This window comes from Rattus norvegicus, chromosome 10 (assembly GCF_021556685.1).
Source record: "Rattus norvegicus strain SHRSP/BbbUtx chromosome 10, alternate assembly SHRSP_T2T, whole genome shotgun sequence".
NCBI classification, from domain to species: domain Eukaryota; kingdom Metazoa; phylum Chordata; class Mammalia; order Rodentia; family Muridae; genus Rattus; species Rattus norvegicus.
Window position 1 is genome coordinate 72,458,385 of NC_141543.1, and position 26,040 is coordinate 72,484,424.

Here is a 26,040-nt window from a genome sequence, read left to right on the forward strand (position 1 = left end):
TGTATACAGGCGAAATAGCCATATTCAAAATAAAATGAAAATGAACACCAAAATCAAGATTTTAAATCCTTGTACCTCCTAAATACATGTACCTCCTAAATAAAATATATATATATATATATATATATATATATATATATATATATATATATATATATATTCCTTTCTTCTCATCATCCCGCAACTTTCAAAATGACTGTATGGCTTTTAGTTATATCTGTAGTCATATTTTGTATTATTAATACAATAATACAAGTTTTGTTCCATAGTCTTCTGTGCAATATACTGCATTTCTATTTCCCCTTCTTGTACAACCTTTGTTTTTCCTGGAGTTGATAATCACCTCGAGTTTTTGTTTGCCCTTTGTATAAACATCACCACAGCCACAGATCAAACTCATTTTCAGAAATGTAAAATCTATCTTAATGCATCAGACATAGAGGACAATGAGGTCATCTACAATCTCCAGCTACCTTCACCTTAGAAACATTTCAGAACCTCCTTAGCTTTTTTTTTTCCTTATCTAATAAGAATAAGTTGCTTTAGGGGCTGAGGATGTAGCCCAATGGCAGAGGGAATCTCTCTGTCTCTCTCTCTCTGTGTCTCTGTGTCTCTCTCTGTCTCTGTCTCTGTGTGTGTCTCTGTGTGTGTGTGTGTGTATGTGATCTGATGTGATTTTACTTTTATTTCCTTCACTTTAAACTAATCATTAAATTTCACAGTGATTTCTGGGGTAGTAGAAGGAAGGCATTGTTCAAAATGAAGACCGTGGCCTGACTGGCCTGAGAAGTGAAGCAGGGGATGCCTCACTGGGGAAGCCGGAGAAACATGGACTGCCTCACTGAGGGCCCCACTGATGACGGCCCCACTGGCAGGTAGGTGATGTTCTGAGAGCTAGAGAGCTGGTAAGCAATGTCCTCAGCAGCTTCCAGCTTTCGCAGCTCAATCAGGCCATCACCTGCTGTGGCCAGCGAGTTGGCGATCAGCTCAGCTGCCTTAGCATCGCCCTCAGCAGAAATGATGGCCGCTGCTTTCTGATGCTCAGCCTTTTCCACCACAAATCTGGCTGTCTCCGCTTCCTGCTGAGCCACCTGTTTGGCTTCCACCGCCTCTGTGAATTCTTTCCCGAAGGTCAGATGTGTCAGGGACACGTCATCCAGGATGAGCCCAAACGTTGCTGCTCGCTCTGTGAGGTCATCGCTCACTTGCTTGGAGACCAGCTCTCGCTGGGTAATCAATTCTTCAGCATTGAAGCGAGCCACCACTGACTTGAGGATCTCTGAGGTGATAGATGGCAGCACCCGCTCAGCGTAGTCCAGGCCGATGCTGGTGTAGATACGAGGAAGCTGGCTGGTCACGGGCCGGAAGAGGATGCGCAGTGTGATGTTGACATTCTGCAAGTCTTTGCTACCAGTGACGACTGGTACATTCCGTGGTTGAGAGCGGCAGTCAAAGATAACTGGTTTCTGTACCCAAGGGATGAGAAAGTGAGTCCCTTCCCCTACCACAATGTCCTGTACTCCTTGGAATCGGTCAAAGATGACAGCTCTATGCCCAGCATCCACATTATATAAAGTAGAGTTTACCACACCCCCTGCAACTGCTAAAGCCAGTCCGAACTTTCCGATCAACCCAAACACCTTGGCAGCCATGATTCCTTCTGTTGCACTCACTCACACCTGCTTTCACTCACCTTCACATCAATTCCCCTGAAGGCTTTCTTAATATGCACAAAATCTCTGGGTCCAACCTCTAGCATCACAAAGGCATGAATGACACGAGTACACGCATGCGGGCTTGTGTGAGCATGCGCATGCGCGCGCGCGCGCGCGCACCCACCCACCCACCCACACACACACACACACACACACACACACACACACACGGAAATGGAAATGCTGTTTTTTATATTTTTATTATACATATATTTATTGTTTAATATTATATATGTTATACATATTTGATGAAAACAGACCTAAAATAACATACTTTTATACATAATATAAATAATTATACTAAATATATATGTGTGTGTATAAAATATCCCTTGGCTTTGTCTCTCTTTTTCTTCTTTATAGCATCTCATTAAATGAAGGTTCAAGATCCCAGTCACCTCTGAAGAAAAAGATACATGTTGTGGCATTCTTTTTATTTATTTACTACCTTATCTTAACTATGCATAGAAATTTAGGCACAGTGCTTCCTTCTCCAGATTTTAAAGGCATTTCCCTGATTTCCTCTGGCTCAGGAGACAACTATTGTTGATAACTTTAGAGCCTTTGTCATATCTCTCTCTGTCTCTGTCTCTGTCTCTCTCTGTCTCTGTCTCTGTCTCTCTCTGTCTCTCTCTCTCTCTTTCTCTCTCTCTCTCTCTGTGTGTGTGTGTATTTATGTATCTCTCTAGTAGTTTTTGGTAGTTTTATTTTTAATTTTAGTTCACTATAAATTTCATAATGATTTTATTTATTAGGCAAGGCATAACTAGATCCCTTAAGCCTAAAAATCTATACCATTCTGTTTTAGATTTTTTTTGACTAGTGTTTAGATAAGATTCTCAGCTCTAGACTAGCCTTTTAATCCTCTGAAGTACTTTTTAATTTATTCTCTTTTCCTGTCCTTTCCATTCTTCTATCATTACATTTACTAGCTTTAAGGATAACTTTGCAGTTATTTGCTTTATTTTATGTGTCTAAGTGTTTTTCTCATGGGTATATGTGCACCATATGTGTACCTTGTGCCTGAAGAAGTCAGGAGAAGATGTTTGACTGCTTAGAACTGAAGTTATAGATGAATGTGAGCATCTTTATGGATTCCGAGAACCAAATCCAGGCTCTCTGCAAAAGCAAGTCCTCTTTAACTGCTAAGCCAACTGTCCACCGCTGTGTTTCACTCTGTGTGTGTGTGTGCATATGTATGTGTGTGTACATGTGTATATATGTGAACATGCATCTGTGCATGTGTGTGTTTGCAGAACTTTGTAATTTGACTCAGAATTTGCAAGAGAAATTTTGTTCTTTAAAAGAATAACCAATGTAATTCCTGTTTCATGGATTCAGTGTGTTTAAATCTAAGAATATAAATTGAGTGGCTTTCCCTCACAGTTTCCCCTCCTCTCCTTTCCGTATTATCCTTGCTTTCTTCAGGTTCCTACATTCTGCCTTTCAGTTCGTGGTGCCACTCAGGTGTTTCAGAGCATGGCATCCTTTTGTGTGCAGCCTCGAGACACTGCAGAGACAATGGGTAGCTTCCTGTACACGTGCTGTGCTGTGTTTGTCCCTTGCTATATACTCCCAGCAGGGCGTTCCTGCAGCCAGCAAGCTGGGTTGCTAAGGGAAGTTCACCGGTCTAGTTCTGTAAGGGTCTTTTTCTCTTGTGAGTCAGCTTACCTGCTCTCCAGCCTCCTGTCAAAAGGCTAGAGGCTTTCTGTTCTCTACTTGCCAGTTCTTTGTACAGTAATCTGCACTTCCCACTCTTCCCAAGCTGTGCACGGTGTTTTCCAATTCTGAATTCCCTTGATGCAGCTTCTCTAAAGAGCCAACCTTCCGTCTCTCGCTTGGTAAGGATGGAAACTTGCTAGTTTTTGGCTAGAGTGGTTCTATAGCAGGTCTAATGGCTTCTTTTACAGAGATCCAACCAATTGCGCATCGCTTGGCTCCAACTAGACTGCCATTTGGGATGGCATTTATGGTCTCAACTTCCAGAGTTGTTTACAGAGTTCCAGAATGCAATTGAAAGGCTTCTCGTTTATCAATCCAGCACCTTATGGAAATTTTATTTCAGTTTTCTCTGGTATGAAAGTTAAATTTTACTTATCCATTTATTTTCTAGCTTCCAACATTCTCTTGATATCTCTCCATTCTTTTTCCAGTTTTTTTCCCTGGGTCTTTTGTCTTTGTTTTGTTCCTGTATTGTTAAAGACCTCCTTACATTCAGGTTAGTGGGGTTTTGGATCAGAATAGAGAGAGGTATCTGATCCTTTCTGCCCATATTTTATTAGAACCCAACTGTTGCCACCTTCTATTTTTCTAGCTTTGAAGTCCATTTGTATTGGTGGCCCCCAAACTTCTTCCCAGGTGCAGCTTGTGACCGCCACCTCTGTTGCTTGTTGGATGTAGAACAGGGAAAAATCTACCTAGCCAAGCTACACTGCTGCTCTACCTTCAGCCCACCCATCCTGCCAGTCTCCACAAACCCCCTTTTTCAGTACTTCCCTGGCTCTTCTAACCAAAGAGCCTATGATCCAAGATCCTATGTAACAATCATTCAACCCTCTCTATGTTCCCTTCTGAGTCAAGATAGCCAAGTGCTTTAAAATATATCCTGTAGTTCCCTAACGTTAATGACAGTTCCCCCTTTCTTGGCCTTCTGGTGAGTGTGTCTCAGCTTTTGAAATGAGGCCTAAGGGTCAAATATTCTGTGTGAGGTGGAAACCCAGTGATGGAGAAAAACAATTTAAATTGTATTGGATTAATTGCATTAATTAATGGTATTTAATACTGTGTAAAAGTTAGATCTCAGGCCTCTAGCTCTTCTTGATATTGTCCTCAAAACACTTGTCTTAAGCTTCAACTCTCCCTGACTCTAGCCTTCACGGCCCCTAACTCACAGCCCCTAACTCAGCTGTCTTTCTAATTTCCAGTCTTCCCTCAGAGTCTTGAGTGTGAACATGTTTTCTTTGCAGCTTTAGCAGGAAGCCAGATAACAGTTTCTCAAAGCTGCACGCATCTGAATCCCCGGAACCTGTGGGTCCATCACTTTCTATGACAAAGGAGGTTTGGAAGGAGAAGTTCAGTCAGTCATTTTAAAATGCAGAAAAGGTCCAGGTTTAGCAAAGTAGAACCAGGTGACTGCAAAGGAACCTACCAATGGGAGTCAGAGACATCAGCTTCAGCAACAGGGGAGAGAATCACAGGCCCAAATTTTGGAGTGATATGAAGAAGAAACCCTGAGTCAATTTAGAAAATAGACACATGCATGCCCAGCGCCTCCAGGAGGAGCCAGCCCCACTAATGTCTGAAGAGCAGCTCTCAGGAATTAGTTCCTGTCTCCAGAAGTATAAGAGAATTAATGTGTGCTGTTGTGAGCTACTGGGTCATTTGTTACAGCAGCCATATGAAACTGGTAGCAGCCTGTGCGACTCTGGTTCTGCCTGCCCTCCGAAGCCTTTCCTACCTTCATCTCTAGCCATCAGGCCTCCACTGTATTCAGTAAGTGGAAAAGCCTACAGTGATGGGAGGGAGGGTGGTTATAGTGAGGAATGGGGGACCCAGAACCAGTCTCATCGAACCCAGCGTGTAGGGCTGCCACTGGGTCTCCTCTTCTATGCTGGTGAAGGAGGGTGGGCATGAGAGGTGAGCATGGAGATCAGTGGGGAAATCTACAGGGCATCAGGAGTCACGGGCACTTAGAAAATACTGAGATCTGCCCCTTTCTTGGCAATCCTTCCTCTGTGTCTGGTTGGCCCCAGGTTTTCTTTGAAATCTACTGGGTTGGAATTGCTTCTGCCAGGGAAGAATATCTCTATACTGCTCAGTCCCAGTAGAAGAGCTCTGACCCCATTCAAGTCCTAGGTGATCACAAAATCATGTTTTAAATTTTCCTTACAATTCTGTATCCTGGGTATTATTTTCCCCCTGTTTATTAGATTTTTAAAAAGTGACTCAGAAACATAGTGTTTCATGTCTACCTAATAAGTGGTAGACCTTGGACCTGAACCCAAATCAGTGTTATGTAAATCCCAAGTTCTATCTTCTCCTTCTTCTGCCTTCTCTCCTTCTCCCTTACCTCTCTTTTTCCTTTTTATAAGTCATCTGAAAGGAAAAAGTAATTCAATTAAAAAATACCACCATAATATCTGGCTGCAGACAAGCTTCTAGGGCATTTTCTTAATTAGTGATGGATGGGAGAGAGCCCAACCCATTGTGAGTGGGGCCATTCCTGGGCAGGTAATCCTGGGTTCTATAAGAAAGCAGGGTAAGCAAGGCATGAAGAGCAAGCCAGTAAGTAGGATCCCTCCATGACCTCTGTACCAGCTCCTGGCTCCAGGTGCCTGACTTATTTGAGTTCCTGCCTTGGTTTTCCTCAGTGGACTGTGACTCAGCATATGTAAGTCATATAAACCCTTTCCTCCTCAAGTTGCTTTTGGTCATGGTGTTTCCATCACAACAAAAGAAACCCTAACTAAGACATAAGTACTTGGGTTACAGTCATGAGATGCCATGCTTGGCCATGCTCCACATTCAGAATTTACTGCTGTGATACCTCCAAAAAAAACATCAATGTTTATTTTTGTTTATGTGTGTGTTTGGTTTGTGTGAATGTATACAGTATTGTGTGGGTAAGGGTGCGCCTTTAGAGGCCAGAACAGGATGCCCAGTCAGATGCCATGGAGCTGGTTATGAGCATTTCGTGATGGGTTCAGGGAACTGAGATCAGGTTGTCTGGAAGAGCAGGAAGCACACCTAACCACTCCTAACCCCTTCAGCCCCCACCTCAGCGACATCAGAGACCCTCACCATCACTACTCCACCCAATTACCTGCTCCTGGCTGTGATGTGGACTGAACATCGGTGTTCATTTCTTGGTGCTTGAAGGAAGGCACTCTGGGGGACAAGTAGTCATTAAAGAGGAGTCTTATAATTTGAAAGGGACACTGATAGGGTCTCATGGGCTAGACTCTTATTCTGTGGCCAATGATGACACTGGACTCCTGGTCTTTCTGCCTCAAAGTGCTGAGATTACACATCTGTGCTGTTGTACACAACCCAGGTAGTTCTTCTTGAAAAAACACTATAAGAAATCTCCCCTCTCTCTTTTCTATGTGACAATACAGTTAAAGTCAACAGTTATCACCCCGAGTGTAGAGAAAAAGCATTATATATATATATATATATATATATATACATACATATATATATGTAGAGTTAAACAGAATTATAGTTATGTATGTAGTTATAGTTATATATAGTTATATATTATATGAATACGAACATATATGAATATATGTGAAATTTATTAGAATGGCTTGCAGACTGTGGTCCAGCTAATCCAACAATGGCTTCCTACGAGTGGAAGGCCCAAGAATCTAGTAGTTGTTAGGTCTATAAGTCCTATATGTCTCAACTGATCTGCAGTGTATGTAAGCAGCCCAGAGATGTAGACTGTAATTCTAGTGAATGAATGGACTTGCTAGTATGATTGAGAGCAGGCAGGCAAAGAGAGGAAGCTTCCTTCTTCCATGTCCTTTATACAGGCTTCCAGCAAAAGGTGTGGCCCAGATTAAAGGTGGATCTTCCCATTTCAAAGATCTACATTAAAGGTGACTCTTCCCACCTCAAAGATCTGAACTAGAAGTGGGTTTTTCACATCACATGATTTACTTAAGGAAAAAATACTTCCCAGGTGTGCTCATCCATGCCCATCCCATAGGGTTTTAGCATCATACAGGAAAAGAATCCCCACCAGAACCCAACCACAATTACACCTTAATCTTTTTCTCCCAGCTCTAGACTTTGAGGCATTTCTGTTGATTATAGATAGATCACACATATACGGTACTTTGTTCTTTGTTATAGAAGCTGGACTGGACTAGGACACATGTGGTTATATCTTGATTCCTGGTCTGAACAATGGTCTAGTATCAATAATTCCCAGTTAAGGGATTATTATTATGAGAGACTTGGCATTGAAGTACAGTGATGACATATCTTGGGACCATAGTGGCCCAGGATCAGTGGAGGAACTGTTGAGGAGAACTTCAACCTGGATACCTCAGAGGAGAACAGCAGGCATTAGCTTCCTCCCAACTCCCAACCTGAAGCCAGAAAGTTGGCTGTCCCAGTATCAATGCAAGTAAGAATTTACTACCCTGACAGTTATCAGACCTCAGCTCTTGTTTGACCTTACCTTGTTATCCTCTCTTGTCTCCCCTCACCCACAGACCCTGAGTATGCAGATGAAGTGTCTTCTAACACCCCTGTCCTAGCCAATTGTACATGACCACACAATACTCTGACCCATTAAACTGAACCAGTTCTCTACCCTGGCCCAGCTTTCCTCCCTCCAGCCCAATCCAGTGTGCAGCACGATAGACTATACCAAGGGGGAGATGCAGACATGGAATGGTGACATATTAGGCACAGCATGTGCCATCACCATGAAGATAGATAGAATAAGTTCAAGCCATCCTTACGTGCTCTTGGATGAACCACTTATCTGGAAATTTTCAGTTGTATGGGTACTCAGGACTGTGTGGGACACCCCATTCTATCATGCACGCTCATCAATGTCTTCTTTCCTATTGCATTGACCCATATCTTTGCTAAGCTCCGTAATGTTCATCTCCAGAAAAGCCACGCACCAGTCATCTTTGCCTCCAGTCACAAAGGAGACAGGTTCCTACCCAACTTCTTCACAGACTCTGCCCAGGATCTGACTTTCTGCAAACCACTTTGTGCCATCGCTACCAACAAGTTACAGAGAGAGAGAGAGAGAGAGAGAGAGAGAGAGAGAGAGAGAGAGAGAGAGAGAGAGAGAGAGAGGAAGAAGAAGAAGAAGAAGAAGAAGAAGAAGAAGAAGAAGAAGAAGAAGAGGAGAAGAAGAAGAAGAAGAAGAAGAAGAAGAAGAAGAAGAAGAAGAAGAAGAAGAAGAAGAAGAAGAAGAAGAAGAAGAAAAGAAGAAGAAGAGGAGGAGGAGGAGGAGGAGGAGGAGGAGGAAGAGGAGGAGGAAGAGGGAGAGGAGAGGAGAGGAGAGGAGAGGACTCCATAGACTGAGTTTTGAGGAACCAGAATTTCCACATGAGGGGGGAGGAGCCTCACATATTCATCCCTCCATCCAGTCACCCTATTTCCACAGTCACTATGCATATGCTATGTGCCAGGCAGTCTTTTTTGTCCCCTGTGTGCAAAGAATGACACAAGCCAGTCTCACAGTGTCCTGAATACAGGAGGAAGAAGATATGGAAGTGCGGGTTATGATTGGTGGGTGCACATCTGGGTTGTTGTGTCTCTGATCACGTTTCTAATCTGGTGAGGTCAGGGACACTTCCCAGAGCCTATGTCTGGATGGAAATGAAGAAGCATACCCACACATGCTCGCTTGTTTCTAATTTATCTCTAGACCCGTTCGTGTGGAGTACTTATTACGTGCGAATGTTGAAGAAGGCTTTAAAGATTACAGGTGAAGGGGTTGGGGATTTAGCTCAGTGGTAGAGCGCTTGCCTAGCAAGCACAAGGCCCTGGGTTCGGTCCCCAGCTCTGAAAAAATGAAAAAAAAAAAGATTACAGGTAAAGCCAATCTCTTGAATTTATAAATATGGAAGCTGAGACTAAAGGAAGATTATTGGACATGAAGTGTAAGGGTAAGAAAACTTTAGAGAAATCATACTCATGGATATTTTGTTCTTCTGACAAAAGTTACCATAGTGTTGAGACTTTCTCCCACATTGCTAAGTGCCCTCCCCGTTGGTTGAAACTTTTAGGGCCTAGGCGATAAGATGCTGCTGTTTGGATTTTTTTTTTTAGTGGAATCTTCTCAATCAGCACAGTATCAGTTTGAGCTGTGGTGTTCTGTGGCTCTTGGGTAAGAATTTGATGGTGATGGGCACAAGTCCAGAAAGGGGAGATGGGTGTCACAGAAGGTTGATTACCAGAAGACTAGAGTCTCGGAGTCACCCTGTAAGGTTGCTGTGTGAGTTTCTTGGGGTTGCCACAGCACCAACTGGGCGGCTCAAAACAACTGTACTCTATCCTAAGACTTAAAGGCTTGAAGTAAATGAGGCCACGTGACCTCACCAGATCAGAGAGCTGACAGGACCCAGGTATGTGCCCACCGATCTCAACCTGCACAGAGATTTCTGGCTTCTATATCTGCGTATCCACTCGACTCCTTGAGATACTTTGAGACTACCTTATGTCTCATTCTTCTTCACACTTTGAAATTAAAGTTTGAGCAAGGTCAGGCTCTCTCAGCAGGCTCTTCTTTCTCTTTCTCTCTCTCCCTAGCACGTAGAGATGACCAGCAAGATTACAATGATAATCTGTAGCTTGGAAAGTCGGGTTTTTTTTCTCCATTGACACAGGGATTCTCTGTGAACCTCTCTCCCCTGCCCATCTCCCTGTCCCCAGTATCTATGTCCCCAATTTCCCCTCCTGATGCAGGGACACCAGTAACAGCCAACTTGGGACCTTCTCTAAAGTACTGTGCTGCTTCTTCACTGAGTACTCTGTGGATTCTGTTTCTAAACAGCCTGGGTTACAGGTAGCCATGCGTAGGGGAGGATGGTCTCACACAATCCAGTAGGCGAACCTCCAAAAAGGACTGAGTCTGTCCCTTCTTTTCCCCGGCCTCTCTTCACTGTCCTTTTTTTTGATAGCTCTTTGTTCTTCAGGTCTAGTATAACACCAGAATGGTTGGGTTACTCTCGCGCCGGGAAAACACACACACACACACACACACACACACACACACACACACACACACACACACACACCATGTTCCTTTGATAATCAGACAGCACTTCTACTACAAATAAGACATGGAGGAATTTGGTAGCAAAGGTAAAGCCATTAAAATTTTGATATTTTTTTTTATCTTGAAGTCACTGAATCTCAGCCCCCCCCCCCCCGCCTTTTCCTACATATCTGAACCTGTGACACAATGGACTTCTGTGCTCACACTGTGTTCCTCATGGGACATCTATGTCTTCTTAGTTAGGAAAGGCAGGTGCAGAGATAGATAAAAATTTCTTAGTAGGTGACTTGCTATTTGAATGTAGTTATTTAATTCGGTTTTATTTATTGATGCTGTTATGCAGCATATATCTGCATATAAATACAGAAGCTAGAGTTGACATGAGGCCTCACGCTCTCCACCCTTGTTTCTTGAGAGGGGTCTTTCACTGGGCATGGAGCTCTTCAATCAGTCTAGTTGGCCAGTGCATTCTGGAGATCTGCCTGTGTTGTTCCCCCACCCCTCTCCAGTGCTAGGATGCATCATTCTTGGGGGGGGTCTAAGCTCAGTTTCTCATGTTTACACAGTAAACACTTCACACGGAGCCATCTATCCAGCTCCCCGGAGCCCGATTGTTAAATTGTGCTCCTCGCTTCTTTGGAGTCCCATCATCACCTCATCCTTTCTGGGGAACTCCTCCTACTCTTTCAGTTACCAGTTCTGAGGGACATCACCTCCTTGCAGCCAAAGCAACCATGTCTCTAATAGGAGCACATCTTCCAGGAGCAATAGCAGAAGAGAAGTCAACTCACAGCAGAGTGACAGAGGCCCTCAAGATTACCACGCCCCACCACCCTAGCTGCACTGCTTCTCTGGAGCCCCAGTAATCTGTTTCATTTCCTATTTCCTGTCACAGCCAACCTGTGTCTCCATCTCTACAGCCATTATCCTTCACCAGCCTAAATACCATATTTAGACCAGAGTCACAGCCTTCTAAGTGCTTCTTTCTGCCGTGTTCTGTTTTCAGTCCATCCCCTCATAGAGACTGGGAAGATCTTTTATAGCAAACCTGTACATTCTCCTTCCTTTCTCTAAAACCTTCCATGGTGTCTCATTCCTTTAGAAGGAAAGACCCAGCTTTCTAAGGACTGCCAAAGTCTTGCACCATGAGCCCTCATTTTCTCTCCTTTGTTCAGTTATTTGTCCCCAAACTTGAACCATTCTCACTGCCATCAGCTCTGTCCAACCACCTCCAGAAGACAGCTTCTGGGATTACATCTCTCGGTCCAAACACATACACTCAGAGTCGTTCTCTGTCTTCTTTGTTCAGAACAGTCAGCCTGCCATTTTTCCTACGACCGCGAAGAAAGGGTAAGATGGATGTCTTCCTTTGAAATGCTAACCTGATTGTGTACTTCTGTGGAACAGACACTCTGTGTAGGGGAACTTGACTCTTGCAGCATCAATAGACTGGAAATGGTTCTGGGGTGTGAAGGAATGAACACTCACAAAAAGAAGGAAAAAAAAGACCGAGGTGAGAACTTTTCTAAAGGAGCTTCCGTGGCTCACCTTTAAATCCCTCTCAGCTTAAAAACCTCTGCCAGCCATTTCCCGTGAATCATTTGGACAGATGCACTAATAATGATCATTTAGAGTGAGACTCCAGTGTCAGCACCTCATTCACACTTCAAAAAACGTGTATTCAGAGGCGCACAAAAGGGGTGTAATTACCATTTCAGAAGAATATGTTAATTTGATGCAATGCATTACTGCTCTGACAGCTTTCAGCCCTTGCACCAACTGGTTGTAAATAAAAAAAAAGGAAAAGAAAAAAGATATGCAGGAAGGAAAAATTCACTTTTCTTCTGGCTTAAAATATAGGAAGTAACCAAAGGCAGGTGGACGAGCAGCCCTGCTACAGGGGAAAAGGAGGGGAGGCTGTGAGTACAGCGTGCTGACCAGTGAGCGATTGCTCTGAAGCTGACGTTTCTACTGTAGACGTGTCTGCTGGGGAGGCTGCCAATTCACAAAGAATATTGAAAGACCATATCAAGTAGAAGCCATGAGACTGGCTTCTACTTGTGGCTCTCTACCTCAGGAAGGCCTGACTAGCCTTTCCGAGCTGGAGCTGGGGCTGAAAGACCCTCAGACAGAGGAGACTCTCGCTCCAATCCTGAGGACACACACTACCCCACGAACACACGGGACTCAGTCTTGATGTAAAAACAAGAGGTTTACTATGGGATACCAATGCATTGGGGCTCGACACGGTCCTCACGCAGGAGGGATGTGAAGAGTCCGGAACAGCAGGAACATACAGTCTACATAGTCACCACAAGATCACACAGCTTCATTAGCTCAGCTATTCCGGTGCCAAGGATATCTGACTAGGCAGATGTTTCTCATCCTGGAGTTCCTGGGACAAGGCCACAACCATATCAGCGTAGCTATTCCAGTACCAAGGACGTCTGACTTGACAAATGTTTTTCTGTCCTGGGGTTCCCAGGACAAAGCCACAGCTATATCATTTGTTCTTGTGCCTGGGTTGCTTCTTGGAGAGTGGGTGGGAATGTGCTTTCTGTACTTTCTGGTCTAACGTCTAGGGGCTAAGCAGAGGCCAACCTAAAATTTTTCATTTTTAAGAAATGGCTGCACTAATGTTAAGCGGGGTTCTTTCAGAGAACAGAGATTTGGTTCTTAAAGCTCCTGGGACCACATACTCTATTCTTCCCCCACACCCTGGACCCTCAAGGGACCCAGGGGTCCTCTCTAAGCTGTGAGAACACAGCTTACCTAAGCTGTGGTTGATTCCTTTCTAGAATATACCTACCTGTGTTAGTTTTGAGCTGATTTTAACACAGTCCTTGAAACTAGGTAGTGGGCCAAGGGCTGGTAGGGTTTTGGGGAATATGTGCTTTTAGTTTACAATTGTGGAGGTTGAAAGTCCAAGGTAACCTAATCATTTCAGCTTCTGGGGATGGCCCTTCTGGCTGGACCACAACATGATAGACAGTATTACAGAGTCACTGCACACAAGAAGGGGAGATCTCATTAAGAGTCAGGAAGCCAAGAGCAGAGAAACCCTCACAAAAACTCCCTTCTCATGGTTTAAATCCGAAACGTGCCCCCAAAACCCATGTGCTGATGGCTTGGTTGTCAGCTGGTAGCCCTACAGGGATGTATTAAAACCTCTAGTAAATCACTGAGGGGTTGCCCTTGTGGCAGTCCTGGTTTTTGCCTTTCCAGAGGTCTAAAAGCAAGAGTCCAGTGCCTGTGGACTAAAGCCCTTGAAATAGTGAGCCAAAATAAAAGTCTCCTCCATCTAAGTTGTTTTTCCCAGTTTTTCTTTTTTCAGCACAGAAAGTGATTAGCGCACTTCTTAAGAGAATCATCCAGGTCCCCTGGGAGATTGCTGTACTAATTTCTCCAGATAATGATATCTCTGCCAGTCTCCGCCTCTCACAGAGCAGCCGGCTTCCACATTGTTACCCCGGAGAATGGACTTCTACTCCATGAAGCCCTGCAAGACACACTCACCCTTAGCAGCAAGCCATTCTCTGTAGGATGATGTCACAGGTGAGGCAGGTACAGGATAGAAGGAGGCCTGTCATTGGAGGAGAAGGAAGGATGGGCGGGAGAGAAGTTTGAAGGAAGAGGAGGAGACTAGGGGAGAGAAGAGAAGACGGAGAGAGGGGAGAAGCCATGGCAGGTGATGTTAAGATTCTGCTCTGTGTATTTACAGGTTGTTATTAATGTTCTCAAGGGATGGATGGTACTGGGCTTTGTATGTTTAAGTAGGCAATTATATCTTACCAATTGGATCTAAGATTATTGTGTTGTGTGTTCTTTTGTGGGGGTTTGAGTGTAGGAAAGTGCGGCTGGGATGTGTTTCTGTCAAGATATCTAGCAGATATCTTGGGATACCGCGGCGCGGACCTAGCAGGGTAAAAGACACCGCTACTCTTTATTATTTATATATTTTTACAACAACAATTCTCCTACTTCAAGGAGACCCTGTAGGAATGAGATAGAATAGCCAAGATAAAACGCTTCGCTTAGTAAAGATGCTTAACAAATGGTGCGTCTTCCGGTTATTATCTCATTATCCTATATTATCATCTCATTATCCTCGGGAGTAAGCTGATTACAAGTAATTATCAAAGGGAGTGATAAAGTGACCGAGGTTGTAAGAAACCACCTGGAACACGGGAGACTGCACTTTCACTGTTTCAGGGGCAGGAGGGGGCCATATATTTGTGGAAAGGACATTCTGCTCACAGTGTTCTCCAGGATCCTAGGTGAGAAACCAAGGTACTCAGGAGATGAAACTCACTGAGTGCCCACCAGGCACCAGGGTGGTTCAGAAGTGTGGAAAGATGCTCTTGCAGTAGACATCTCTTCCCCAGCACCAACAGTTTCAGGGTGGATACTAGTCTATTTCCTAAAAGGAGCTAAAATGGAGGATAATAGTGTCCTAGGAGGAATCAAATAGAAATGTCTATAATAACGGAATTCTATGCTAGCTCCCACCGTGATTATTCAGAGAGACGGGGAAGAGAGAGCCATGGAATCACGTCTACTCTAAGGGGTGTAAGCAATGGGAGAAGAGGGAGTTAAGAAAGAATACTGGAGTCTACTTATCAAATGCAGGACCTGCACTCAATTCCCTCCTCCCTTGTCTATAGAGGCCTCTGTTGCTACTAAAAAAAGGATGAGTCAGACGGTGTGCCAGATGGCAAGAGAGACCAGTCAAAGCCAGGAGCGGGGTTGTTCATACATGCCACCAGCAACCCATGACATCTATTACTGAGGCCTGATTAACCATTAAAAACCTAGAGGGAGATTTTTATTCAGTAGTGGTATAAGACCAAATATGTCAGGAGTCAACCTGGTAGAGAAACCTTGTTGATCAAAAAGGCCAGAGCCCACCCTACCTACAAAAAACAGGGGTGAGCCCCATTTGCTGAGCTTTATTGGGAGGGACTCTATGAAATGTTGATCAAGAGTGGACTGGAAACCAGATATTTTGACATGGTTGGAGTGACCCATATAGAGTGACAGATTAGTCCTTCTGCCTTCACTTTGCAAATTGAAATATTAGGAATAAAAGACATTATTTTTCAGGGGAAGTGGGCATGGCAGATGGCAGAGAAAATGAACCAGAGAGTCTTCGATAACCAGGATCCCAAGGGATAGCCTGATGAAACAGGTCCCAAATTGCCTAGGGAGGAATTACCTTGAGGAGTGGCCCAAGTGTGCCAGTTAGTTCCACACTGTTGAGCCATCCCAGCCAAGCACCTGCACAGAGCTCCCTCCTGCAGGTTACAAGGAAGTGTCCTTTCATAAGATGCCGGCTCCACATCTGCCAGGAGCTTGTCATAACAGGCTGATTTTGTTAGAACCAGACATTTCACTGCCACCTGCTTGAAAACTGTCATAATAAATGCACGTGTTTACAGTGTTTACAGTGTGAGCTGGGGGAGAGGTGGCCTCATGCCAGGGCAGAGGCAAATGGGGTTTGAGGCCTTTAGCAAATGCTTTGAAACTGCCTTTAGTCGGGGGGCTGCTGTAAGATACCAAATCCTGCTTTGGGACAGATATGAGCAAGATGACGGGCTTTCCATAAAAGCTCGAGGCTTGTAGGAGGCTGATTGGGCTCCAGTTCAATTGCTGGTTGGAGTCCAGTCTGCAGACTGGTCCCTTCAAAGGAATTCTGCCACAGTCAGCAGGCGTGTGCGTCACTCAATTAAGCCAAAAAGAGACATTTAAAAAGAAAATAGTTGCTTGGACTTGTTTGCAGTATTCTGTAAAGAATCCAGAGAGAGAAAACAGAGGCTCCGGGAGCAGAATTAATAAAGCATGAGGAGGCGCTGAGTTCTCTTTGATGCCAACAAACGTGTTTACTCAGCAACAATCGATTTCTATGGCCTCTCTGTAGTTCCCAATCCTTTGATATCTACGACTTCATTTCATTCATAGAATACTTCTTTTGGAAGGGATGAGTGGGAGTGATCCTTATTTTTCAAATGAAATTATGAGATAGTTTTATACGCCCAATGCCGTGTGTTTAGAAGTTCATCAACAGAGCTCAATAACCTGTGCGAAGTTTCGGGCTTTAGTAATGTAAGCAGTGGGGCACAGGTAAGTGCTGAAAATCAGCCTTTGGACAGAAAGCAAAGCGAAGAAACAGTGAGTGGATAAAGCTGAAAAAAATCATTGCCTTGGTGAAATGACCCAGTGGGTAAGGTTGACCTCCTCGATTGAGGACAGCATCTGGTGCAGGAGGATGTCAGCAAACATCCAGTGCAAAGTCACATTGGAATGGTCCCCGGAGAAAATCAGAATGAAGTGGAAGGAAAGGCGGTTGCAGGGCAGCACAAGGAGTTGGACCCTATCTGTCATTATGCAGAAGAGAACACGCTTTAGAGCCGAGGTCTGAGCTAGTCAACTGGGAGAATTGGGGACCCTTCCATTCCATCCATTCCTTACCTGGCCCAACTGTTAAATGGAGCAAATGCTGTCTACTTTAGTAATTCGTGTGAAACATGATGTGCGTCTTGCTGGAAAATATTGAAAATGCAATAAAATGAACACGTGCTGCCCTGCTCCTGAGGACTTAAGCCTTTGGCATGGTACAGCCTGATGGCTTCTCAACAGAAGGCACTGCAGGTCCCACGGTTAGTACTGCCTGGGGTTCAGGAGCAAAGAGGCATAGAAAACTGACTTCAACACCTGTGTACCTGGCCTCGCCCTTCAGTTGCTGCTTCCTGAATCCATCCATTTACTCATTCATTCATGCATGCACTCACTCACTCACTCATTAATTCATTCACTCAGCAGTTGGAGTATGAGAATTCACACATGGTCCCACTCGCTGCAGTTGGCATTACTGATGCTCAAAGGGATTTCAGCTCTTTCCCCTTTCCAGACACATTCCTTTTTGAAGCTGGGTTTCACTGGTCGCCTTGCTTTGGACAGTGAAATATGAATAGAGGTGATAAATGTGACTTCTGGACAAAATAACTTAATGGTCTCTGCTCAATTCCCAGCCTTCTCTCCTTTTGTCATGGTGGACCTCAGAGCCCTTGTTTAGCATGGCAGGTAAAGGTTCCCCTGTCGGCGATGTCCGTGAGCAATGAGCACAACTCCTTGGTAGTCCACATTAGACTTAGAACACAGGAGAGAAAAAGCCTTTGATATTACAAACACTGATATTTCGGGGCTATTTGCTACTGTGCCATACTCACACTTAGCTGACACCCACACTGTTTCTCATTTATTTAGTAAGGCTTTTTTTTTTAATGTACTTCAGAAAATATGATACTTCTTAGAGGCTGGGAGATAATAAGGAACAAAATGGACCTTGATTGAGTTCTCACAGAGATAAAATCTATTGGGAAGTGGGGGTACAGACAGATATGTGTGTATCTTGCACACATGCTGTAAGGAAAAATAAAGCCAGATAAGAGGCTTGGGGAAGGCATTCTGTATGCAGTGAGCAGACAAGTCCCTTTGAGAAGATGGCAGTGGCCCAGACATCTGGGTGAAGTAGAGGCATCAACTGTCCAACTCCCTGAAGAATCTTCCAGAGCAAAGAGAGAGCACCAAGGTCTGAGGTCACCTAAGGCTGCATGCAGCAGCTGTGACAGGTACACCAGTGTGGCTGAGTCCAAGCAAGAAGATTTAAAAAGTCATGGTCAAAGGTCGTGGCAGAGAGAAGGGTAAAGCCAGAGCCCCATGGAAGCAAATAGCACACATTGAGAATACAGAAAGAGCATCTGCAAGTCAGTCAGACAAGGGAATCGAGTTTCCAAAAACAGGCGAAAGATTTAAACAGGCAATTTGAAAAACAAAACAAAACAGAGACAGATATTTAAATTACCAATAAACCAATACACTGCTCAGATCCTATTATCCCTGAGGAAAATGAGATTTCAAACCAAATAAGGTGGCACTGTACATCCCAAGAATAACTAAAGAGCCTGGAAACATCAGTGTTTAGGGGAACCTGGCGTAATTGCAGCACCCACCTTGTAGAGTGAAAAACCGCACTAGCACACTCTGTGGTGATCCCAATACAGGTCAACAATCTATTGGCCAGAAACTCCATTCCTAGCCATGTACCCAAGGGGGAAACGCTCACAGCCCAGAGCTGCACCCAGGAGGAATGTGCACCCATGGAAAGCACAGATGAAACATGCTTTGTTTCCACAACAGAAACCTCACAGCATCGTGAAGGACGGGCATCAACACAAGAAGGCAAGCCTCCAATCCCCCACCCCCCCACCAATTAAGTAGAATGGTTGTTCACCTCGGGGAGGGGGGAAACCCATTGTTCTCCATACTTAAGATCTGTGCACTCACTGCATAAATCTTGAAGTCTGCTGTGAGGAAGGAAGGACATAGGTAGGAGGGACGGAGGAAAAGGGAGAGTTGAGAGAGAGAGTTTGTCAAATTAGAGAGAGGAGTGGGGACTTGCATTCTCATTCTGAAAAGTAGAAGAGAGCTTTAGGGGACCTTCTCAGGCTGGGGTATGAGGAGACTGAGCTCTGAGGAGGACAGTGGCAGTGGGTTGAGTATAAACAGAATGGCTGGAAGTGTTGAAGTGACCTCTTGTAGGTAAAAGGGCAGAGGTCAGATCCTGGAGGAACTGTTGCAGCTCCAGAAGGCAGGATTGATGAGGGTGGGTCTTAGAAGAAGGGGCCAAACCAAAAACAAACTTTGGCCAAAGGCAGTTGCTAGTTACTGGGATGGAAGGGAACCAAAAGAGGGGCAGCCTGGGAGTGAGGAGACCAAGAATTTAATTTTAAATATAACTTTGAAAGATATCTAATAACCCACTTGTGAAATATCGAACTAACAAGTTAGTGAATTTGGACTAATAAGTGGCAAATAATCTATAATCCAACACACCCCACCATATACATTAGCACACAAATGTATATGCACACACCATACACACTCGCATACACAGATGCTCTCTCTGTCTCTGTATCTCTGCCTCTCTTTGACTGATATAAAACATGGACCTCTCCCCCATTTGATTCTTTAATGAAACACATATTTCTTTTCTTCTCCAACTGACATATAATAGTTCCATATTTATGCATGCAACGATCGGAGTGCCGGAACAGGCACATCATTTCCTCCTACATCCATCACCTCTGCATGTTGGGAAACATTCGCACTCCTCCTTACCCACTATTTTGAAATATACAGTAATTGTCGTCAACTAACAATCTTGAGCTGATGTTCTGCACTACAGAACATTGCACACCCTCCTCCTACCCTGCCTGAAAAAGCAAATCTTAAAGGTTCCTTGAATCTGTTTCACCTGCCGCGCTGCTCCCAGCGACGTTGGATTGAGCATGCGCGCTGCTAGCTTGGAAAACTGCCAGATTTGAAAGGCAGATTGGCTTTCTTAGCTTGTAGGAGCACCCTTCCTGGATCCTCTGGGTGCCCAGGTATCACCTGGCTTGGCACAACATGGGCCACCCTCCAGCGAGCCCTCGCTGACACCCCCGTGGCTCCGCTGTACAGTCACCTAGGACCGGGCACTGGGCCAGGCTTGCACTACTCGCCTGTCAGGACAGATAGCCTCTGTGCCCCGTGTTGAATAAACACTTCATTCAGGGGGCCTCTGCAGATATGCGGAGGAGGGGAAAATGTCATTTTGGTAAAAGCCTCAATTAAAGAGAAGAAAAGGCTTAGTGACAACATTAAATATTGCAGTTTCAGGCTATTAGGAGCTGTCACACAGGGCAGTAGAGTCACCCAGGCCTGATTTTTCCATGCCGGCTTTGCCACTTGCGAGCTGCTATGGTCTTTCAGATTTTGATTATTACTTCGGAGCCCTTGTTTCTGCATCTGTTAGTTGACTGGGAATGGGAAGGGACTCTCGGTTACAGTGAACACCCTGAGAATCTTTCTTTGTGTCTCCTCCTACCTAAGCGCGCAGTTAAGCGCATCACATTAATATCAAGAAGTCATTTTTTGCTCTTTGACTTCCTTTACCGTTACTTTCTCAGCTTGGGACTATGACCACACAGCCAAGGTGTCTGCTGAGGCACACCAACCACTGCGGCCTAGGCTTCCGCTCTGCGTCTGCATTGATCTCGGGCAGCCACATGAGGGCAGCACCTCATAAGGTTGCAACTTCCCGTCCAGGCACACGCTCAAGGAACCAGCTGAGGTCTATTCCCATGGGCGCTCACTGATGCCAGAGGACTGTGCAGCCCCAACTAAGGTGCCTTCCGTGGGCTCTTCCAGGCTGAAAAAAGACTGATCCTGTATTTCATCTTATCTGTGTTAGGTTTTATACCCGAGACAAAGGGCTAACTGAGGTGCCTACTCACATATCAAAACTGCCTCTATCGGAGACATCCTGGCTGGCACAGGCCGCCTTCTGCTCTAAACTCTCCAACCTAGGGACTGGGTCGGGGCCCTTCCCATAGCTTCTCTTCACTATAACCCAGCCATCATATTGGCTTTGCTGCTGTCCTGGTTTCCTGGTTCTCTCCTGGCCTCTTGGACCCTGGCTCCTCTCTCTCTTCCTCTCTCCTTCTCCCCTACCCCTTCAGATAGTCTGGTAGTCATGTTCACTCTGGACTTTTCCAGATGCCTCTGCCTGTGCTCTCCTTTATATCTGTAATAAAAACCTCTACTACTGAATTTACATTCAGATTAGAAGCCGTCATGCCCTCCCTCCCTCCCTCCCTCCCTCCCTCCCTCCCTCCTTTCTTCCTTCCTTTCTTTCTTTCTTTCTTTCTTTCTTTCTTTCTTTCTTTCTTTCTTTCTTTCTTTCTTTCTTTCTTGGCAGATAAGAAACTTGCCAAGGCTTCTAGAGAAATACCTGAGAAGGTTATGTACAAATGGAGGGAAGAAGCGAGGTAAGGAAGAAGAGGAAGAGAGAGAAGAGGAAAGAGGAGGGGAACCAGGAAGTGGGGAAGGGAAGGCTCAGTCGCCAGGGTCTGTTTTACAGCAACAGTAACATGGTAAACAGGCACAGGAGACTGCAGAACGCCTCTCAGTTGAAAAGTCCGCAGACAATTTAAGACCAGCAATCCTGCTCCACCAGTTCAGCGGGGAGGTCTGGGTCAACCTTAGGCCTTTCATCAGGATTAAATGAGTGAAATTCAGTTGGGAAGTCATGTGCTAATTGTCAGAATAGAAAAGGTGGGACTTCCTCCTGGGCCTGCTACAGATCACTTCAGGGAGGGAAGGAGGCCCAGGGACATCTGGGCTGTGAGCATCTTCCAGGGCTCACATAATTTTTGTCAGAATAACTAAATAATATTCTATATTCCGCTTGCCTGCCTACTACTAATTGAAAAATTTCTCTGATTCATAAATGCAAATTTATTTAAAAGAATCACTGAGTCTCCTGGGAGCTTTTTGTCATTGTGTATTCTCTCAAACAATGAACACCATCAAGAACTCCACAGGCGAGCCTATAAGGAATTTTACACTCACAAACAGGCATCTGACTCCGAAATTGTTGAGACCCGTCATGCAACGGAACTCTATTTTATTAATGAAGAAACTGCAGCTGGGGAAGGTGGCTCACAAGTGGTTGCTAAATTTCCTAAAGAATTTAGATTCAGATTTCTCGGCCTTGGTGAAGAGTAGAATCTCACAACTGTATACAGGGACCTCTGGGACAAGCAACATGCCTTTAAGGTCTGCTTTATAAACCAGTGATTGGTGAGCTGAAATGGTCAGACATGGTTTAATTTGGGGGTTTGTGTGTTTATTTTCTCATTTAGCACAAGATGCCTTTAAATTCACTGAGGAGCAGAGGGTGACCTTGAACTCCTGACTCTCCTGTCAGCCTTTCCTGAGTGTGGAGATTACAGGCATACATTGCCACACTGGCACACTGGAGTTGTGGGGTGTTGAAGATGAAACCCACCATGTCATGGGAGCTGGGGAAGCCTCACTAAGATAGACTGGAACTGAAGTCTAATCTGTTTTTGTTTGTTTTAAAATGCTAGATGTCTAGGGACGTTCGGCTTGGGCTTCCTCCATTAAGATAAGCAAAGCCTCCTTCTTCAAGATAAAGCGTGCGTCAGGATTCTGTAGGTCTGCCAACCCCTGTTTCTATTTGCCCAGTCATTAGCAAATATTTATGGGGCATGAAGGAGTTTGGGAAATGCCACCCCCAAATGTGACGTGGTGATGTGCTGGTGACTTTGAGCTGAGGACATCTGGGGAGACTGAACTCAGGTAAAGGCTTTCTTAGAGCTCTGTCTATCTGGCCAGAGACAGATCCTTCTCAGGGAATTCACGTGCGATAAATCTGTTCCCCAGGACTCTTATCAGCCAGAGACTGGAGGTTAACACCAGGCGAAGCCAGACCTGTTCCTCAGAGGGCAATTGGACAACTGGGAACCTTGTATTTGCACAACAGGCAGCCTATACCCACTAGACATTTCCTCTCCACACCTCTCATGACTTGGATTGATACTACCTTCTCTTCAGAAGCCCAGGCCCTCATTCCTTTCCACCTACATATGTGACTTTCCACATACTACATACACCCTCAGGGCCTTTCTTCATGTTCCATATCTTGTAAGACCAACGTATTTGTGCACATCGAGAAGTTTTTTTTTTCCACCTTGTGTTAATTTGTACCATGTCAATTTAATGTGCTTCTTACCCAACAAACCAAGGTGAAAGAAGAATGTTCTGTTCACTTCCTCACTGTCATCTACTTACTAAAGCATTGCTGGCAGTATTTGCCTGCCGTGGGCCTACAGGCAACTTAGGGAGACAATAAAGAGAAAGTTAGGATTTGGCAAGTGATGTCTTATGACAGAGGTTGATATGGGACACTGTGTGGGTTTACATGTGCCCCGTCTGGGTGCCCCTAGATCTGCATTACCATTCGCCATGGAGTTCCCTTTTCTGAGGGCTTTGCTGCTGCTGAATCATAGCCACAGCATTCACAGAAACAGTGCTAGGCTCCTGTCATTGTCGCAACTCAAACAGCATGAACCCAACTCCAAAGCTGGACCTGTCTTTAGGTACAGTGACATCTTCAGTGTGACTGATACCCCAGAGGTCTCTGCTGGACCTGACTGAGATTAAGACTTTGCATCAATCACTCTGCGTTGGGCTTACCCTTTTCCTTGGGCTTCTGTTTTAAGGGTGGGCCCCGTGACCCTGTTTAAAAGCAAAGGAAAAGCACAGTATGGGAACCGTCCCCTCTCTCTCTCTCTCACAGGTAATGTGCTGTTGGAACATCTTCCTCCCTGTTATTTATCTGCCTTATCTGTCCTTGGAGAACTTATCACAGAATGGAACTGGTTTCCCTCTGGGTGTGCTATGATTTAAACTCGGGACCCACAGACAGTGATAGGCTCCGTCTGCAGAGCATGGTACGTCTAGCTGTTAGGGAGAGTCCAGGGTGAGGAGGAGCATGAGTGGTGTTGGAGATATGAGTCATGGAGGGAAGGCATCCAGGTCTGGAACCACAGAGCTGGGGAGATGCAGACAGAGCTCTGTGCAGGAGGGTGTGTGTGTGTGTGTGTGTGTGTGTGTGTGTGTGTGTGTGTGTGTATGTGTCGTGGGTGGGGTGGTGGTGCCTCCGATTATAGATGCATCGGGATTTCTGAAGTGAATCTCCCACAGTGATATCCCCACTAGTGGGGTGCAAATCTGCCTCCCAGAGTCCCAAGTCTTTGCAGTGTACCCCACCACCACCAATGTAATTAAACGATAGAAATTCAATTTCATTCGCCTAACTCTACAAGAGTACAAACAAGAAGACGACCTAATATCGGACCCCATGTGTTCCGTGAGGTTCTAGAGCATTCTACATGGGACATAGAATACTGAATCCTGCCTTGGCTTCCTGACCTTTGCAATGTGGCCTTTGCTTTAAGGTAAGACAACTAAGTCTCCCTCATAGGGTGTGGATTGATGGGGGGTGTCAAGGAGCTTGCGAGTCAAGAATTCAAATCAGCATGAGGAAGAGTGTGCTAGGGGGAAGAGTCTCCCCACAAGAATAGTACTTGGTACTTTTGTGGTATTGGACCAATTTTACAGGAAAGCAAACTGAGGCTCTAAGGGGTTCAGGAAATGTACACGAATTATGTGGCTGGCTCTGTTCTAGAAATATCATCTCATGCTTCCCATGTGCCTACTGGCAAAAGGCAGTACTGGCATGTCAACAAAGCCTATGAGCTTTTCACACCTCATTGCCTGACTCTAAGGAACTAAGATGTTCCATTTTAATTATTTTATTATATGAAGGGACATTCTGTGCATTTGGGTGATTAACAAAGATTTAAATACAGGCCCAGTAGGGACAGAGTCTGAGTTCAAAGGAATGGCTTGCAATTAGCGCCTGCCTAGTTTACCTGTAAGTGAATGGCTTCTAAAAACTCTGATTTAAAATAAGATCCTCTTGCCTTGTTTGATAAGCTAAATATCTCTTTTGAAACTGCGTCTGTTCTATTAATTTGCCTAATAGACTTCTGACTTTGATTTCCAGGAGAAACAGGGCTCCAGGGACCTCAGATCTCAAATCCTTGCTATGACAGTGAGGTCTCACTAATGAGGACTAATTGTTGGAGGATGAAGCTGAGTTACTGAAAAGTCAGACCTGAGAATCTGCTGCACTACTCTGTCATGTTGAAACCATCCCATAATTCAAACCGGCTCAGAGAGCTCATCCATCCATCTTGGCATACGCAGACCCCGGCTTTCAGGAATAGCTGTGCACAGTCTAAAATTATCTTACTACTTGAATAGGGAATGTAAATGCATGATTTAAAAATGCTGGAGGGGACTGGAAGAAATGAGTTCTTCTAGGTGTTGGGAACACTGGCCCCTCAACCTCACTTCCCTTGTTAATTTGTTTGGCAAACATTTGGTGGAGCTGCTGCAAGGGAGATTTAAGTGGACCTGTCCTGAACTCTCTAGGGTTTAAACACAGCTTCCACAGTCCCCACTTCCTCTTTATCCGTTCTGTTTGTGCATTTGTCTGTGGCACCCTGTTTCTGTATGGTTATTATAGATGGAGTGAACTCAAAATCTAAGAAATGTGACCAAGTATCAAAGCTGAAAAACACACCCCCCTCTACCCGTCTTCTGTTTCCCTTTCGGGAGGGAGTTTGATGTGCTTGCTCTCTTAGATGTGACAGGGGGCCAACTCTTATGTGAAGAGCATTTCTCCACGGTACCCATGGCAACAATCCCAGGATCTGGTCTGCATCATTCATCCAGACATGGCTCATGCCCTGCTTCCCTCTTCCTGTGCTTATTCAGTGTCCACCCCAAGGGTATGAGGGACAAGACCCTCACTCTGTAATAAAGAATTCAAGAGTCTGGCTGAAGCAAAATGGTTGTTATTTTATAATTGGAAATAAATAGGTATCGGCCTAACAAAAATGGTTCTGATTTGTCACCAAACAGTGATTTTCAGAGTCCCCGATCACTAAAAATTCTTATCCTCTTCCCTCATACATTGGCCCTCCAGAGAGTTACAGTCTTCCCATTTATCTGGCATAGCCTGTACCCCAAACTCCCCATCCAATGGTTCAGGATGCAAATGTTGTCTAATGTATATCCTGGGGCATGAAAATT

At 44.9% G+C, this 26,040-nt stretch overlaps 1 protein-coding gene, 1 long non-coding RNA gene and 1 pseudogene across 3 annotated transcripts in view; 1 reads left to right on the top strand and 2 right to left on the bottom strand.

Annotated features, from left to right (window-relative positions):
* Asic2 (acid sensing ion channel subunit 2) overlaps positions 1-26,040 on the bottom strand; it is a 1,063,476-nt gene that overhangs the window by 668,313 nt on the left and 369,123 nt on the right.
* Phb1-ps1 (prohibitin 1, pseudogene 1) lies at positions 804-1,708 on the bottom strand (annotated as a pseudogene).
* Positions 4,737-13,623, top strand: LOC148003004 (uncharacterized). The gene is made up of 2 exons (XR_015631881.1): positions 4,737-5,207; positions 11,780-13,623. It is a non-coding gene; the product is annotated as an uncharacterized LOC148003004 (long non-coding RNA).